The sequence below is a fragment of the Haliotis asinina genome, chromosome 16 (genome assembly GCF_037392515.1).
Source record: "Haliotis asinina isolate JCU_RB_2024 chromosome 16, JCU_Hal_asi_v2, whole genome shotgun sequence".
In the NCBI taxonomy this organism is placed as follows: domain Eukaryota; kingdom Metazoa; phylum Mollusca; class Gastropoda; order Lepetellida; family Haliotidae; genus Haliotis; species Haliotis asinina.
The window spans coordinates 35,963,475-35,982,002 of record NC_090295.1 but is presented as its reverse complement, the minus strand read 5'-3'; the positions used below and the strand labels follow the sequence as shown (position 1 = coordinate 35,982,002).

The window sequence follows — 18,528 nt, the reverse complement described above, 5'->3', positions numbered from 1 at the left end:
AAGTGGGGCGGTGACGTTGCCCAGTGGTTTAAACGTTCGTCCGTCACGGTGAAGGCCCGAGTTCGATTCCTCACATGTTAACAATGTATGAGTACCACTTCTGGTGTCCCCCGCCGTGATATTGCTGAAATATTGCTGAAATATTGCTGAAAGCTGCGTAAAAGTTAACTCACTCACTGATATAAGGACAGGTGACCTGTCTTCTACAGAACAGACACCCTCATGTCACCTTCAAATTCTCCCCTATCAGATTTCCACAGTAAAAACTAAACACAGACGCGACACTAACGTGCAACACCAGTATCTACGGGTCGTCACGAACCTGAAAACGGCGGTCGTTGTTCACATAAAAATAACTCTCAACATACACTTTGACCTCGGTGAGTGAAGTGACATATCGTCACGTTTATGTTTAATGCACTTAAACCCGCCGTCCAAGGTGCAAGTTACTGTTGTAAGCACTAACGCTGTTATTCCCAACCGAGATACTCAACCTCATGTTACCTAAGTATATTTACCATTTAGCATAATATACATGCAAATATATTCCGTAAACAACCTTGAGCGAACCAGGAAGCTTTATTTAATCAGTGGTTTTGTCATATGTCTGATATATCGTATGTCTACGGGAACGGGTGAAGGGCTTAGCGCCCTACTTTGGGCGCGCGACACGATAGGACAGTAAGACTCTCAACGGCACTTTTCTATGAGCTGTTGGATAATACATGCCAATCATTTGTTGATATAGCTTCCTGCTTTTGTTTTATTATATATATTGAACAGAGGACGAGTAATTAGTAGTTGAACAGACAGAGGACGAGTAATTAGTAGTTGAACAGACAGAGGACGAGTAATTAGTAGTTGAACAGACAGAGGATGAGTAATTAGTAGCAGTAGATATGTTAAGTTATATTGATAAGCTATTTCAACGCTGATGATACCGTATTAGTAATGGAAATTTGCATATATGTGTAGGTCGATGCTCATGCTGTTGATCACTGGATTGTCTGGTCTAGACGCGATCATTTACAGATCGTTGCCATAAAGTAAAATACAAACAATTATTATTATGATACATTTTATTAAAATTTGACCAAATAATATATTGAGGCGGTGATTAATTCAGCAATATATTTGAAAATGTTTTATCAACTTGTCCTTGTCAGTTGCCAGACTGAACTTTGCTTCCACCTCTCAAAACGACCTAGACTCAGTTTCATCCCACGATGTGACGGGAGGTCATCCCGTACAACGGATCTGCACACCTCAAGCCAAACAGGAAGGACATCTTAAATTGCCTGCATGAATGCCACACTATAGCCATGGCTGGTAGCAAGGGCTGTAGCTAGTGATGGATTATTTGACAAAGTTATGTTATTCCTTAATTCTACGTCTAGACAAGAATTATCAATCTGCATATGATCTGTAAAATTCTATTTGTTTAAGCTTGCCGTTTCTTAAAATAAACAATGGGTTTGTTGTATTTTGGTCTAGGCGGAAGCCCGATATTCGTGGCATCCAGTGATTAGAAGTTGTCCGCGACGAACTTTTCCTCTACGAGTGTAAGACCCTTGAAGTCAGTGAGTGAGTAGACATGGTTCAGCGCCGCTGGTAGCGATATTCCAGCAATATCATATGGGGGAAGCCAGAAATGGGCTTCACACATTGTACCGTGGCGGGACGGTGGGGGTAGCCTAATGGTTAAAGCGTTCGCTCGTCACACAAAATACCCCGGTTCACTTCCACCACATGGGTACAATGTGTGAAGACCATTTCTGGTGCCCCCCTATATGATATTGCTGGAATATTGCTAAAAGTTACGTAAACTCACTTTAATCACAAGGCTTTTTGTCATCGTATTCTAGTGGCGTATGCTCATAACATCAATCACTGGAATGTGCTGTTCAAACACGATTATTTCTACAAAGACGTCATTTAGTTTGTATATCGCTGCTCGAGGGGTTATCAACAAAACTAACCCGAGATACCTACATACCAACATATATATTTATTTCTACAAAGACGTCATTTAGTTTGTATATCGCTGCTCGAGGGGTTATCAACAAAACTAACCCGAGATACCTACATACCAATATATATATATATATATATATATATATATATATATATATATATATATATATTGGTATGTAGGTATCTCGGGCGATATATATTGGTATGTCGCCAGCATCTAGCTCAGCTGCTCAAACGTGCTTTGTTTCGCTCAGTCATTGGTTGTCATTTCAAAGGCACATCGTATTAGCAACACCCTTGGGACGACGCAGCTCTTGCGGGCATCAAGTCAATGTGGCTTTCCCACCCTTACGAGGTACCCACAGCTTGGTGAACTGAGACACATAGTCATGGCAGTATGTCCAAGTTTACTGCACGTTGCTGTACCCACAACTAGGTGTTTGTACGTATTCATGTGGTCACCATACGGACATCTACCAGTTTACACGCGAGTTGTTTAAAATGTACAGGGTTGTGTACTATATATACACTTGGGATGTAAACAAACAAACAAACAAACAAAACGGGTGGCGGTTTAATGGCGTTCTTTATTGATATTTGACATATAGCTTAGAACTTTGAATATAATAAGACATCGTTATAACAACTCTTCCAAGGCCACGTCGTAGGGCGGGACCTGTTTTTCTCTTTATGACGTCAGTCAAGCGGCGTTTAACAATATACAAACAGCACGGGTAAGTACACAACCATTGTAATGGGATCAGTGTGAAAAATGAACTCAGTTAAGAAACGATTTGGTGTTTGAAATCTGAAGGTCGCATTATTTACACGTATTAACTACATCCGGGAGTGGTATGTATCCAAGGAGACGAGTGCTGATATACCAGGATGCCAAGTTATCGTCATATAGAATACAAAGTTTTCTTAAGTGTCACATGTATGTACACAACACAAAAAGTACACATACAATAAACACATAGATGTTTTCATACACCCAGCATTAACAGGCTTGTGTCGATGTGACTTTAAATATTAAATCACTAACTCATCCACGAATAGGCGTATGTGACATTATTTTTATTCATAACTGAAAACGAGGTCTAAATATATACAATAACAAACAAAGACACCACACAACGCTATAAAACAGCACAAAAAACACAACATAACACCACACACACACAGAGAGAGAGCACAACACAACACAGCACAACGCTACCAAAAACTATACGTTATAAATGTGAAATGACCGCTTAACTAATTCTGTTCCTCTAGTTATGTTTGCGGGCCGTGGTTTAGCCTAGTGGTTAAAGCGTCCGCTCGTCAAGCTGAAGATCCGGGTTCGACTCCCCACATAGGTACAATGTGTGAAACCCATTTCTGGTGTCCCATGCTGTGATGTTGCTGGACTATTGCTAAAAGCGGCATAAAACTACACTCAATCACTCAGTTAAGCACACATATTTGCTACGAACGCAGTAGCCCTGAATACCATGCTTCATTACAACGCCCCACGCCACGTCAAAACCTCTCCCCCAACTCTCAAATTAAAGTAATAATTGATATTTTCGCTATGAGATATAAACATACGAAATAGTTAATTGAAATCATCAGGACATACGTTTACATATGTTGTAAAACCAGCCAGTCCCCCTTAAAATGGTTAAAATGCCTCACCAACTCAACAAAGGACGCAAATGAAAGGTTCTATTCTAAACATTGAAAGTGCTTTATTACCCATGACTGATTAGTTTTCTACATCAACACAGACCAAGCCTTCATATCCGATATATTACTAAGACGCTCCTGGTTCAATCCCACATTTTTTCTCAAGTGACACCATAAGCTAATGTCCCCCAGTCCCTGCAATGCAATATGCATATTTATAGCGATATCGTTATTATTAACTAAATCGCACTAAATAACCTCCACGGCGGCAATAAGTAGAACGTCGGCATGCGCGTCTCACGTGGGTTATCTAAAAAGAAGAGTTATAATGACCCAACAAAGAATTCCTCCACGCAACAAAATCCTTCATTTATATCCTATTCATTTCAAAAGTACCTTGTCACGCGGTTTATAGGGCGAGGCTATCAGTCATATTTCATTTGTGCTGAGTCATCGTGATTGAGGTTTGCCATTTGTCACGGATATCAACAGCGTGGACTGCCACGTGGATACTACCTTAGCAAAATCTGCGATCATTCCAAATACATTTCACCGCTATTGCCGTTTTCATTTACAGGAATAGTTTGTCGAATGTTATCTGTGGTATTTATGAATTGGAATTCATCCCAACCCTGACATAAGTATTTATGATTTCAGGGTCATAGGTATAGTCACAGTCACAGTGACGACCACAGTCACATTCAAACAGTCACAGTTTAAGTCACAGTCATAGTCATCACAGTCACAGTCATAGTCACAGTGACCGTCACAGTGAACGTCACAGTCACAGTCACAGTGACCGTCATAGTCACCGTCACCGACATTGTCACAGTCACAGTCACAGTCACAGTCACAGTCACAGTCAGTCACAGTCAGTCACAGTCAGTCACAGTCACAGTCACAGTCACAGTCATAATGAAGATTTTTATGGATATCAACTTCTTTATTATGAGAACACAACGTTTCGGTGTTAAAGCTTACTCCTTCATCAGGTGACTAAGAAGGGGGTACAGAGCTATATTTATATGTTCAGGTAAACAATAACAAAGTAACAAGTGGAATGAATTAACGAAAGCTGGAAGCCAGTATAAACAAGCACTGATAGGGAGCCGACAGTTATGATGACAATGATGGAAGCCAATGGTAAGATTATGTTTACATAACACAGATGGGGATTAAGGACGATGTACATGATTGGGGATTAAGGAGGCCAATGGTGATGACATACACATGATTGGATGAGGATTAAGGATGGTGTACATGATAGGGATGATGATAAAGGATGTACACGTGTGTAAACACTAACGAATTACATAGATGGAATGTACACAGATAGCAGAGATTAATTCATCAATAACACAGGCACAGGCACAGGCACAGGCACAGGCACAGGCAATTTTATTGTCATTCTCTTAGCGTCTTCAGTTTGGAATACGTGCATGCCAGGATGGAAAAATAAGATATCAGTTTTCAAGCAGTTCATAATTAGGAAGCCGCAAACGGAAACATATCAAACACTATCGCATTGGCCTTTAATGGTAGATATAGAATCAGTGTACTTTTGCTCATCTTTTTTTATCGGATGATCCTCTGGTGATGCATGTCAAGACTCACGATGAAAGCAGGGAATTCCATAGGTATTTTAAGCGTGCCAAGGGTCTTGGACACAATCTGAAACTTGAGGTTGATTTTGTTGATGGCGATATACTGCTGGACGGTCCTGCGGTGGGAGTAAATCAGGTGAAGTTATTCACCAAGACAGAATTGGTCGTTTGTGGAGTAGCTTTCTGAGGAGCCATTGCATCTTGTGTACATACAATGTGTGGAACAGAATATCAATCCAACCGACTCCTTTGAGTGGATAAAGTCGGCTGATCTCAAATGTGAAACTGGGGTCTTCCCTTAGCTGCTCAGAACCAGTCACTTCCCACTCGTAATCGCCCAAATGTGATTCGTAATGAAATCATTGACATGAAATGCCGACTGTGTAATGTATTTACAGCGACTGTCCAACACCTTGTCATTGGATGCTCTTTCTTTGTACAAACAGCATATCTTAAAAGACATCTTCGCCATGCCTGTGGTTTCGACTCCGAGTTCCATCCATTGTACGACTCTGCACATGTCCTGGGCGTCATGGAAAGTGATGCTTTCAAACTTCTGTGGAATAGGCCTACATACAGCCTCAGAAGAAATCCAGCCAACAAACCTGATCTTGTTCTTTTTCATAAGGCCAATGAAATTATATACACCATTGAATTTCTTGTCCCTTTTGACAGCAACGTGATTGGTAGGATTCAGGAAAAGCATGTTAAAAGTATCAGACCTCGCTTGCTCGTCTCGCTTGCATCCCATGTACACTGTCGTGAGACTCCTTATCGACTTGTTGCCCTTGGTTTGGTACCCCATGATCTCTTGACGCAGATCTGGAGTGTGCACGGGTTCTCCACCGAGAGCACAGCCCTTCGACAACTTTGGATAATGCAGAGGGCAGTAGTGTTGTGGAGTCTATATTTTCTCCGGCAAGTTCTTGATGGTTCGACTAGGCAGCGCTTCCTGGGCGCTGTATGGGCTGTGTGCAGAGGGGACAAGGGCCCTGAGCTGAGGAGCCCTATCAGCCTGACTGTGCCAGGATAACCCCAAACCTATCTGCTTCATAGTTGTCTTCATCTCTAAAACATAACGATATATCCGTACTAAAACGTATGCACAATACGTCGCCATATTAGTTACGAACTCACCTTGACCCGTATTGGGTCGAAAACTAATCAATGAATACATCCGCTGGCACCCAATTGTAATATAATTTTTAAGTTACAACACTACTGTTTCAATATACATGTACACTATTTCCTTCACTGAACAGATCAAATCAATAAAAACACCATGTTCCGTCGCAAACAGTATTGACATACACATCTGTTGAATGTATTTTAATTCACAGCTGTAACCGACAGCCCAAATTGACCAATCAGCGAGATCCATATTTGTGTACATGCTCTCTGACTTCCTCATTCTAACTACCGGGAGTTGAAATGCGTTCCTTGTACATATCAACAGCTGTGTTGCAGTCAATCAGCTTCAAGCCAAGTCGCATGGACAACCAATCATGATTCGGTATGTATCGGATAATAGTGTGACCTTGAGTACGAAACGCTGATTATGCAACAGGTTGATTGCAGCTTAGCCTTGGTTTGCCCGAGATATTTGTCACCGCTTATATAACACGCTTCTGTAACCCAGAGGGACAACAACTGATTCCGTTCTCCTGTGACAGCTTTATATAAATTGTATATATTATCATGTCGTCGTAGATACAGAAACAGAGCAATGAATTAGATTGTGTTACGGGGAAACGTAACACAAGAGTTATATGCCAGGTGTTGGTGTTAATTCAGCGTGTAAACTTGTAATAAGAAAGTAAAAAACTTGATGGATATCATAACTTCTTTGTTATATGATGCAACGTGTCGGTGTAAATACTTATACCGTTGTCAGGTGGCGTCGATAACGGTGTAACAATTTATACCGAATTAATATATAATAAGGAAGCTGTCTTTCATGAAATATCTAACTAACTTTTAAAATGCCAATCAAACAGATCGTGTAAACTTGTAGTGAATTTCTTTCACAGGGTGAGTGAGTGTGGGGTGTGGCCACTCTTTGCAATATTCCAGCAATATCACGGCGGGAGACACCAGAAACGGGCTTGACACATTTTACCCATGTGGGAATCGAACTCTAGTCTTTTCGCCTTTTACCCTTACGACAACGTTTCTGCTAGAGAAGATAAGATAAAAATATTTATTGCTTATCATTCCATGAAGGACCAGTGACAATGTTCTATAAACTACAAATATATAGCCGGTACAAAGAGAACAAATACTCAACTACATTCCACATATACATGTTGCACATTTGAACAAATTCACAAAACATGTAGTTTGATGACATGGACACAATCTGGAGTAAGGAGACAAGGGTAGTATGCAGACTTTATTTAAAATTGTAAAAATGATGACGTAATTTGGAAATGGATTTTGGACATCTGCTTGTAAAAATTGTTAAGAATTGTTCATTTTTACAGAGTGTGAAAATGAATAAGGATTGTTTGTACACGTGATTCTTTTTCTTTGATATTTCTTGTACGGGATATCATATGGTGTTGCTCATCTGAAATATTACACATTTCACAGAGGCTTTATTCTAGCGGTTCAGATGTTGGTTATTCACTGACAAGACGTTTAATACTTCACAGCTGTTAATGTTGACAAGTTATGAGAAAACGAAAATGTTCAACAGAATTTAAGGAAACTCAAAGAAGAGAGCATTTATCATGTTATCCGTATCTATTGTTTATTAGGTTTAAACTTATGTAACGTATTATTTAATAAGAACGAGTGCAGTGAACCAAAATATATACAAGGTTGATGATTTGCTGTCAAAAGATAAAAGAAGGAAGTTCATGTAACAAGTTAGAAACAACAATCTCGTTGAAGGTCGCGGATGTTGCGAGGCTATACTCTTGTAAACAAAGTGGCAGGTTAAGTAGAGAGTAGGATGGGGGAGAGGAGAGGTTAGGGGTGGCTCGGTCCAAGGTCAGACGCTACACCTGACCCCGGTCAGCCTCAACGGCCAATCGAAGCGTTAAGCATTGGACATCAACACAAACCGCTACAACCACGCTTTACCATGTCCAACCGAACAATTGAGGTGAATATAATTATAATTAGGTGACGCTCACAGTCTTTGTGACATCAACGCCAATCTGTTCGACCTTTGACACCGGTGGCACGTGGACGGACAATAAAAGGTCGTGACCTCTTTTTTCAACAGTCAGAATGGCATGTGTGTATGTCTACTTGGATTGCCAAGGAGGGTAATAAAGAACAATCAACATGATGTGGAGAAGATTTTATGGCATATTTACGGTTAATGTAATCAACGACCAAACAAGAAAGAGTGTACGGTACATAAGATTAGTGAATTGTCTTTTCTTGCATTGTTTCGTGTTTTTGTTTACAGAGTATACACAACAAAAGATCGTGATTAGATCTCGAGTTTACATCGGAGTCAACGAACCGCAATCCTTGGACTCAGAAGCTGTGAGCGCGGCTAGTCTAGATCTAGGGTCTGTGGGGTAGCCTTGTGGTTAAGGCGTCCGCTCGTCAAGCTGAAGATCCTGGTTCGATTCCACACATAGGTACAGTGCTTGAAGCCCACACTCTCCCAGCTCACTGGGGCTTGTTGAAATCTACATGTAGTTATTTCATCTAGGTTGTGTGTACAACGAAAGGACCTCTCAATTCGGTCGATATAGCCAAGTTCGTTGTACACACTTATATAACGTAGCAGAGGCAATAAACACACACTTCGTTATAACCGTTCGATCTTTATATGCTTGTTCGTTATAACCATGCATTACTGTTTTCCGAGACTAGCGCTAGTCTGTTCGGTCCTGGGCCAAGATTTTCGAAGCTCTCTGAGCGCTCATATACTTGTAAGTGCCATACAATGACATTAACTCTCGACTATCTTAGAGAGCTTCGAAAATCTAGGCTGTGGGCCCCGTTCCTCAAATCGATCTTAACACTACGACAGTCGTAATTGCATATTAGAGTATGTGAGTTACGATCATTTTAGCGCTACGACAGTCGTAATTGCATATAAGAGTATGTGAGTTACGATTATCTTAGCGCTACGACAGTCGTAATTGCATATAAGAGTATGTGAGTTACGATCATTTTAGCGCTACGACAGTCGTAATTGCATATAAGAGTATGTGAGTTACGATTATCTTAGCGCTACGATAGTCGTAATTGCATATAAGAGTATGTGAGTTACGGTCATCTTAGCGCTACGACTGTCGTAGTTACATATAAGAGTATGTGACTTACGGTCATCTTAGCGCTACGGTCGCTCTGTCTAAAAGACATCCAACGATTTGCTTTTGTTTCTCTCTGGAACTCAGAATTAAGACACAAAGGCATCGTAATCCGAGGATTAATCTGGACTTAATGATACTTGCAGTTACCCGCATGCAGGTATGAACGCACACATGTCCGGACGTTGCTTTAGACATGCAAAAATCTTGACGTCAGCGTTAAAACCCAGTTTAAAACCCCTAGTGTTTTCCCTAAATTGAAATAATTTCTTAAGGTGAATCTCCTTGATTTTGTTTGTTTGTTTGTGGTTTAACGCCCCACTCAGCAATATTCCACTTACATAACCGCGGTCTGTAAATAGTCGAGTCTAGACAGGACAATCCAATGAACAATATAATCAGCATCGATCTAAGCAGCTAGGAAGACCAATTTTAACCCGGATCTTCTTACTTGCCCGCTGTCTGTGGGAAATGAACAGGGCAATCAACTCCAAACATTGTTGTTGTTAATTATACACAACTTTCGTCGTGTCTTGTCTGATGTCACCGTGATGGTTGAGGCATTTAACTGAGGCACTGGCTTGCCATTAGACTAACAGCTAGTCTCTGAAATGAACATATTTTACTCAAAAAACGTACATAGTGAAAAAAAATAGTATAATAATATGGAGCCCTGAGACTTTCTTCATTTTCAGTGACAGCTAGAGATCAGCTGATAATTACTAGCCATATACTGGCTATGGATTCAGCAGATTGGTACAGACCCTGAAGCTAAGGAAATCTAGACTTGCCACATTTTCTAGACTTGCGTGGGCTTTCTTGGATATACATACTTCAGGGTCTGTACGACAGACTAGCTTGCCATGTCAGGCGCCTAAATTGGCTTGCCATGTCAAACGTCTAAATTCAGTTTGTCACGCATTCATATATTGCGAGACTCAGCTTACTGAAACCCACGCGAATAGTATTTGTTTCTTCCTATACTGTAAAACCAGGCAAGGTAACAACAAGTGTTATCTTGTAAATTCTTCCATTACAACTCGGCCGGGAGTCACACCACCCACTGTCAATTCTCCCGTCAGACACTCAATCCACTTGACCAAAGGGTCGGGTACACCACACAGGCGTCAGTGAATAGTAAGTGAGTTTAGTTTTACACCGCTTTAAGCAATATCCCGACGGGGGTTACCAGAAATGGGCTTCACACGTTGCATTCACGTCACTGAAGAAGATTGAACGGAACTATTTTAAAGAAGAAATTAATACGCCGATGTTTACTGCGATGTAGCGATCGTCCTCATCAACTCGCTAATCGCGTCATTCAAGTTCAAGTACTGCGGGTTGTGCCAGTGTATTCTGTTGGGCTTGGCTATACCCTTCATGTACTGATGCAGCCTATCGTGTTGTTTTCGCACGGTACGGTTGCTATCTCCCTCCATTCATAACGAGTGTCTGATCAATACGGCCTCTTGGTGTTGGTCGTTAACTTACTGACAGATAAGCCAGAAAATGCGCACTTACTATCGCGCAAGGTATCAGGTTTTCATCAGGGTGAACGCAGTATTTAACAGTCCCCATTCTTATTTCTATTTTATATACGATACGACATTACGCTGGAATCTATTCGTACTCAACAGTAGTCTAGCTAGATGACGTTATCGAGTCTGGACCAGACGTTATCGAGTCTGGACCAGACATTATCGAGTCTGGACCAGAAAGTTCAGTGGTCGACATCATGAACATCGATCTATGCAACTGATATTCGAAGAATCTGAGCCAATGAGCTTTATGAGTTTTATGTTGGCAGAGGTTGACCTTTTCTAAAGAAGATCAATATGTTCCCTTTGTCAAAGGACACATTTACTGTGATTTGCAAAAGTTCACCATAACGAATGTCATATAGTGCTTTGTAAATGTTAATGGGGCGTGCCACCCGAAAAAACATCATAGGTTTTACTTGAATTTGTGTGAAATTCACAAGACTTGAATACATTGAAATGTAAATTTCCCGAAGTGTTGTCAAGGCTGTACCTCCTCCCCGTCCATCTACTCTCTCTACCTTCTTACCCCAACCCCCAACCCCCATTCCAAACCCCAAACCCCTTCACCGTAGCGTGTGGATGGTCATGGTCATTGAGTGTTTCCTGTGCGGTCTTCAAAGGTGGCTATATTTGTCTTCACACAAAATCTCCCGTGTTAACATCAAACGTCTCTATATTCATCTTCACACAACACTTCCCATCAAAGCTTGCATCTCCGGTTAACAAGACGTACAGCAATCACCCGCCAATTCCCAAACGCCTCCACCACGCCCGTCACAATGCACCAGATTCAACGGTAACTGGGTGGCTAAGTTCATTTCATAAATACAATGATTAAGCTTTTAAAATTACCCTTACACATTATCGTTCGTAATCTTTCAACTCGTGAAGTTCCGGGTTAGAATTGGTCTTCAGTAAGCCATGCTTGTCTTAAGAGGCGACTAACGTGATCGGCTTGTCAGGCTCACTGACTTTGGTTGACACATATCATCGTAACCCAGCTGTGGAGATCAATGCACATCCTGTTGGACGCAGGTTTTATTACATATGCGAAACCTAGATTCGAACCCAAAACGAAACACTCTCCTACCCAGTGTTGCATGCGGCGAGCCAGCATGGCACCCCTGCCACGATTCGTCACGTCGTACACAGTTCAGTCAGTGTAATGTACACATTTCATAACTCTTTTATTTTTAATGAGTCTAATTAAACATCTTTGTCAAAACGGCTCCGTTTGATTGAGAAATTATTCTAAAACATATAACACTATTTCGATTTGCGTAACGACCCTTTGTTTACATGGGTTGTACGAGTCCCCGTGCTGTCATCGAAGCTCAGTGGAGAGCAAACGGTGCAGTCGGTTTGAAATATAAATATGTATTGTCATAAACCTTACTGACGCAGCTGTAGAAAAATATTTACTTAATAGTGTAAAACAATATGAAAACCTCGTCGAATGGCTTGCGTTATGTCAGTCTCAGCTTATTAATGAATGTGCGCATTTGTTCACAAGCAAGAGAAAAGTCCGATCACGTGATATGCAAATGAGCCTTTGGCAGTGATGTTTTGTAAAGTCATCGCTGCGCCGGAGTGTGAAAACAAAAAAATTCTCAATTGGTACATAAATAAAGACGATTCTGTTATTCACTGACCCCTACAACCTTTGTATTACTGTGTAAAACTATGTATAAATTGGAATATTAGAGCCATCAGAAAATATCTTCTTTGTCCAATCCTCTTTCGACCCGAGAAGATCCGGGTTAGAATTGATCTTCAGTTACCCATGCTTGTTGTAAGACGCAGCTAAAGGGATCGGGTGGTCAGACTCGTTGATTTGTTGACACGTAGGTTCCCAGTTAAGTAGATCGATGCTCAAGATGTTGATCACAGGGTTGCCTGGCCAAGCACGTCAATTTACAGACCGTCGGTATATAGCTGGAATATTGCTGGATGCGACGTAATACTAAACCCACTTACTCACTCAATTTTGACTTTTTGAAAACGTTTAAACCACTCTTGAGCTCGATACGTTAATCTGTAACACATTCATGGTGAATTTAAGCTATCCAGATATTTTGAAACGTAGCAACAGTCTGAGGTCGACGTAAACTCAAACTGATGATGATGGTGATGTTGATGATGATGATGACGACGACGACGACGGCGATGATGATGATGATGATGATGATGATGATACATTATAAAGACTAAATTTGACTACAATCGACAGATGCTAAATCGATTACATACTAGGGTCCATGCAGATAGGAAAAATCCCCAAGGTCCCTGATACGTTGATCAGCCTTCAGTTGCGATCTACAACCCATTTTAATCTTGTATTGTATTGTTTTTAAAGACAGAGGCTTGATTAATATTCCGGTTCTGTGATATTCTAGTTCATTTTACTGTCCATTGAAGACAGGTTATAATACTTTGAATTACTTATCATGTATTTAGAACATGTTTTACTCCCGAAATGGCTGAAATACATGTACTGCCGGTATGACTTTACATTTTAACTCACTCGTGTTTAAATCAACTTAAATATACTTATATGGCAATTTCTCTATAAAACATATCTGTTAGTGACATCGATGAAAACTGATTTTTTTTATTCAAAGCGTTTAATTTATAGGGAAATATTTATTGTTCAACTGCCTTAGGGTAAAGAGGTACGTAAAACGTTGCACGTCATTAAAACTTATCGTCTAGCCTTCTCACGGGGGTTTCTCTGCCAACACAAACTTTCCACTCGCCACATGACCTTAGTGCATGCAGGATGTCGTAACATTGCGCGAAGAACTATATTTAGACACCACAAGTTATGTGTCGGAAGAACGAGTCTAATTATAAGCCTTGCTGAACATATTTCTGTGTCTGAACATGCTGAATTCGTCCACTCAGACGATGAATCAGCGTTGCTTGATGGGTCTCTCTGCAGACTTAATAGTGATGCGCATCATAATTGCTCTCATTAGACCAGTCAGTCATGCATTTGAAATTCACTGGAAAATATGTGCATTATATGTATTTGTTGTTTAACGCACTTGTGACGACAGTCTGAAATTGAGTGAATCTGCATCAGCGAGTGAGTTTAGTTTTTGGCCGCTTTTAGCAATATCCCAGCAAAATCACGGCGGACACCGGAAATTGGTTTCACACACGGTACCCATGTTGGGATTCGGACGAGGGTCCTCGGTGGACAGGCGAACGCTTTATCCACCGGCTTACCCCACCGCCCCTAAATCTGGGCCAGACAACCCAGTGGTTGAAACAATGAGCATCAGTCTACAATGTACAAACAAGGTCAGCTTGCCTTCCCACCCGATCTTTTGAAAGGAGAGAGAGAGAGAGAGAGACAGACAGACAGACAGAGAAAGAGAGAGAGAGAGAGAGAGAGAGAGACAGAGACAGAGACAGAGAGTAGAGTGCACGGGGCTCGGGGTTATAGTATATATTTTCCCCATCTAACGAACGTATTTATTACTGAGCACAATCAAACAAACAAGCAATCTGTGTATATTTACTCTAACACGGTAACTATGACTGCGTATTATACACAAACATTTGGTCTCCGCATTCCTCTAGTCTCCGTGTCAATCAAATGTACCCGTTCGATGTTTGTGTGTTTTCTAAATAAAAAAAATAACATGATGTTAACAAGGATGTATACATCACGTCATTAATCATGTCATTATGGTCACGTGAGCATGCAATAATGCTATGAACGAACAGAATAAAATGTACCCCAGTTATATAGAACTACGGAGTTACTTGTAGAACTGATTACAATTCAGGATACAACTATATGTAGTTCTTATACTCAGATAACTCACTTGGACGATGGAGAAGCCTAGTGGTTAAAGTGTTCGCTCGTCACGCCGAACACCCGGGTTCGATTCCACACATGGATGCAATATGGAGTATTTGAAACCCATTTCTAGTGTCCCTTGGCATAATATTGCTGAAATATTGCTAAAAGCGGCATAAAACCATACTCACTGACTCAGTTCATTCACCCTTTCCACGTGTTTTCTTCAGCATTGGGTAGAATTGTCTCTGACTCTGACATCCAAACTGTTACTTAACATTCCATGTATTGGACATGGATTGAGTCCGGCTCACACTGTCACGTTCATATGTCATATGCAAAGTGCATTTCACAGAAATGCTGAATTGTGACGTAAATGTTGCTCCCCTCAAGATCGCCACTCGCTACTTTCATGTACACTCTAACCCCTACGTTAAACCCCACCTGAGGCATCTTGACTTTCTTGTTTTAGTTTTACTTCGCACACAGCCATACATACATATAATCGAGTCTGGAAATCCAGTTATCAAACACATGAGCATCGATCTACGCACATGGGATACGGGGACATGTGTCAACTACGTCAGCGAACCTGACCACACGATCTCTTTAGTCACCTACGACAAGCTTGGATAGCTGATGATCAATATTCTGTACCGGACCATCACGAGTCTGCATGTACAGGATCCAAGCTAAAACAGATACGTTGAAAGAAAAATAGTTGTTGTTTTTTTTATCTTAAGTCGTCCATAAAAAGACACAACTGAAATAACTTCATACAAAGGTCTATACTGAGGGTAGTCATCGTTCGGATGAACCCGACAAAATGTAGACAATATTTTAGAGGTCCCTTAAATAAACCATATAACGACTTTAAGATAATACCCTATCCGAGACAAGTACCAATATTAAGTTTGTCCTCCCATACCATGTGGTGGTGATTGCAGCTATTTCCACACTCGATTTACAGTTCCGAAAACAACGGGCAAATCCATTAATGGCCCTCGAACCTATTAACTTATGGAAGTTAAATAATCTCGCCACCAAACCTTAATTAATTTAACTAATACTCATTTTATTTCCATCCCTGAGCACATATAAATCAACACCTATCCCGATTCAGGAATCAGAAATACTTTTCTAAAAACCACCTTCCAAAGCTACGTGACCAAAGTCTGTATACGGCGCTCTATAATGCCAAAATGGCATAGAGCAGTTTTATTCACCAGGGCGATCTTTTTAAGGAAATCAGCGTCAGAAATAGAAGCTTTCTATGTTGTAAGGCAGTGGTGTGGTTAATTACAAAGTACGCAAGCCCGTTCACACCGACACTCAGTCAAGTCCCTGAAATATTCCATAAAGATCTGATGACGTCATCGACATAAAATGTCAGATTAAGCCCTGGAAAATGAGTCAGTTGAAACCTCTATCTGTATTGATTAAAGCATGTACGGAAAGCCTGGCCCGTTGTTAGCTGTATTCCAGCGCAGTAATGACGCAAGTAGTTTGATTGGATTCCTCAACGCGGACGGGCTTTCCTTTTTTTCTCGTTATGCACAATCGCTATGTAACCAGTATTATGCTAGAGACTTTTGGTCTCCATAGATAACCAGGGACATTTATATATAGTTCTGTTTCAAGTGGTCTGTGGTGTCCGTGATATTTTTGTGCCATGTAAATATTGGCCCTGTATGACATGCTTTATTGAGAAAAGCCTTTTTCAACATCAGACCTGTCAGTGGTTTGATGTAAATGTATTTCTGCCAACATGGGTCAGGTATTCGAGATAACGATAGTAACGAGCATTCTAGGTACTTATTACCCTTATGATAAATTTGTCGAATTCTGATTGGTTAATAGCCAAAGCATACGAAACCATGTTGGCGGGTTTGCCAGGGTGTACGAACCGTTCACTTCGTCAAATGTATCACGTGACACACTACACGGGTAGTACTAATGACCTTGACCTTACATGGGATGTGGCTGCCAAACGGCTGGTCGATTCCAACAGAGTAATAACTTTGTTGCCATATGTTTTGTGCCAGTAAATAAAAAAATGAAAACACCGCTGTTAGCGATATTCCAACAATATCACGGCAGGAGGATACCAGAAATGGGATTCACATTCACACTTTGTACCCATGTGGGGGAATCGAACATGAGGCCTTCGCGTGATGAACGAACGCTTTAACCATTAGGCTACCCTACAACCCATCATGAAACAGTGAAACTCTAAACAATGGGTGTTTTTGTATGGGGATAGCGGTAAATCGAGGCGGTCGTTGGATTCGATCATCGAAATTGTCCAGGACTCAGAAAATTATTTTTGTACCTCCACCACCATGATATTGCTGGAATGTTTTCATACAAGATATGAAAAGCATACTGACTCAAGACTCGGACACATCGACACACAGTGAATGGTGGTAGCCTAGATCGAACTGTCAGCTGCAGCGCGCCCCTTAGATGCCATGCATTTAATTCCTGGAGTCTTCCGAGGACACAGAGAATGGACATCTGTGTAAAACTACTTGGGGAAGGACACTGCATGATCAAGTCGGTCACTCGCTGATTTGAACAACGCGTATAATAACAGTTGTTTCCGTTCGTCACACCAGACCTGAGTTCGATTCCACACACGGTAGCCTATTTCTAGTGTTCCCAGCCGTGATATTAGTGGTATGTTTCTAAAGGAGGCCTCGTAAACCTCAACTTGCTCACTCGTTCTGCAAATCAAGTTACGTCGGGTTACGTAAATTACGTCTACATCGTTGCTGGGACTCGAGGAGTGGGCACTCTTAATCGGTTTGGGCGTTGGCTATTTGAACTGAGGCACTGAAATATTTATTAGCACAGAATGAGTTTTGTGGTGTACTTTTCATCTGCCGAAAGGACTTTCAGTTTTGATGTTCTGAGATCACGTGTTACTAAAAGTCTTCCCGCCTTTCGGCACTACTCGATGACTACCTTCAAGATGTGGACTACCTCAGAAGTGGTGGTTAAATCGTGCCTGACATACACTTAGTCTCGGAAAACAAATAATTCGTGAGAAAGACACCCCAGTTAGAAGAGAGCTTCAAATGGTTGAAGCTAGACTTGGTTAACGCGGTGGTGTGCTTTACAGGACGGACTGGGGTGGAAGGGACAAATATTGAGTCAGAGATCAATCAGAGGAGTCGATCAATGGGTGGTTTGCCTCTCGATAGTCCATCAGGCCATCGGACAACGCTGTTTTTAAGTTGATCTGTGTCTACTAGCTATTGGCTGATGTGATTAGTCGCGTGATGGATGTTATGTGAATTCACAACATGTTAAAAAAAAACTGAGCCAATAGAATAAACAAAACAAGAATGTCACATCGAGCATGTCATGCAAGAATCGAGCCGATGACAAGAATATATTACCACAGGTGTTTAACAGAATGTGCCGGCGAAGAACCGCATCATCCGTTTCTGATTAACGAAGCATTTTGCCTTATTCCAGACAGAGTGAGGCTTTGTCTGGGTCAGAAAACGCGATGATGAATAATGTACATGAGCAAAGGTCATCAGGATAAAAAGTTATCAACCATTCCGGCGAACCGGACCAGGTACACTGTACATGAATCAGGATCAAGACTAGGTCCTGGTATAGATGTAAAACTGGACGTT

At 41.1% G+C, this 18,528-nt stretch overlaps 1 protein-coding gene across 1 annotated transcript in view; it reads left to right on the top strand.

The window, feature by feature from the left end:
- LOC137267557 (COP9 signalosome complex subunit 7b-like) overlaps nucleotides 1-18,528 on the top strand; it is a 519,024-nt gene that overhangs the window by 437,819 nt on the left and 62,677 nt on the right. The gene's annotated exons all lie outside the window — the stretch shown is intronic.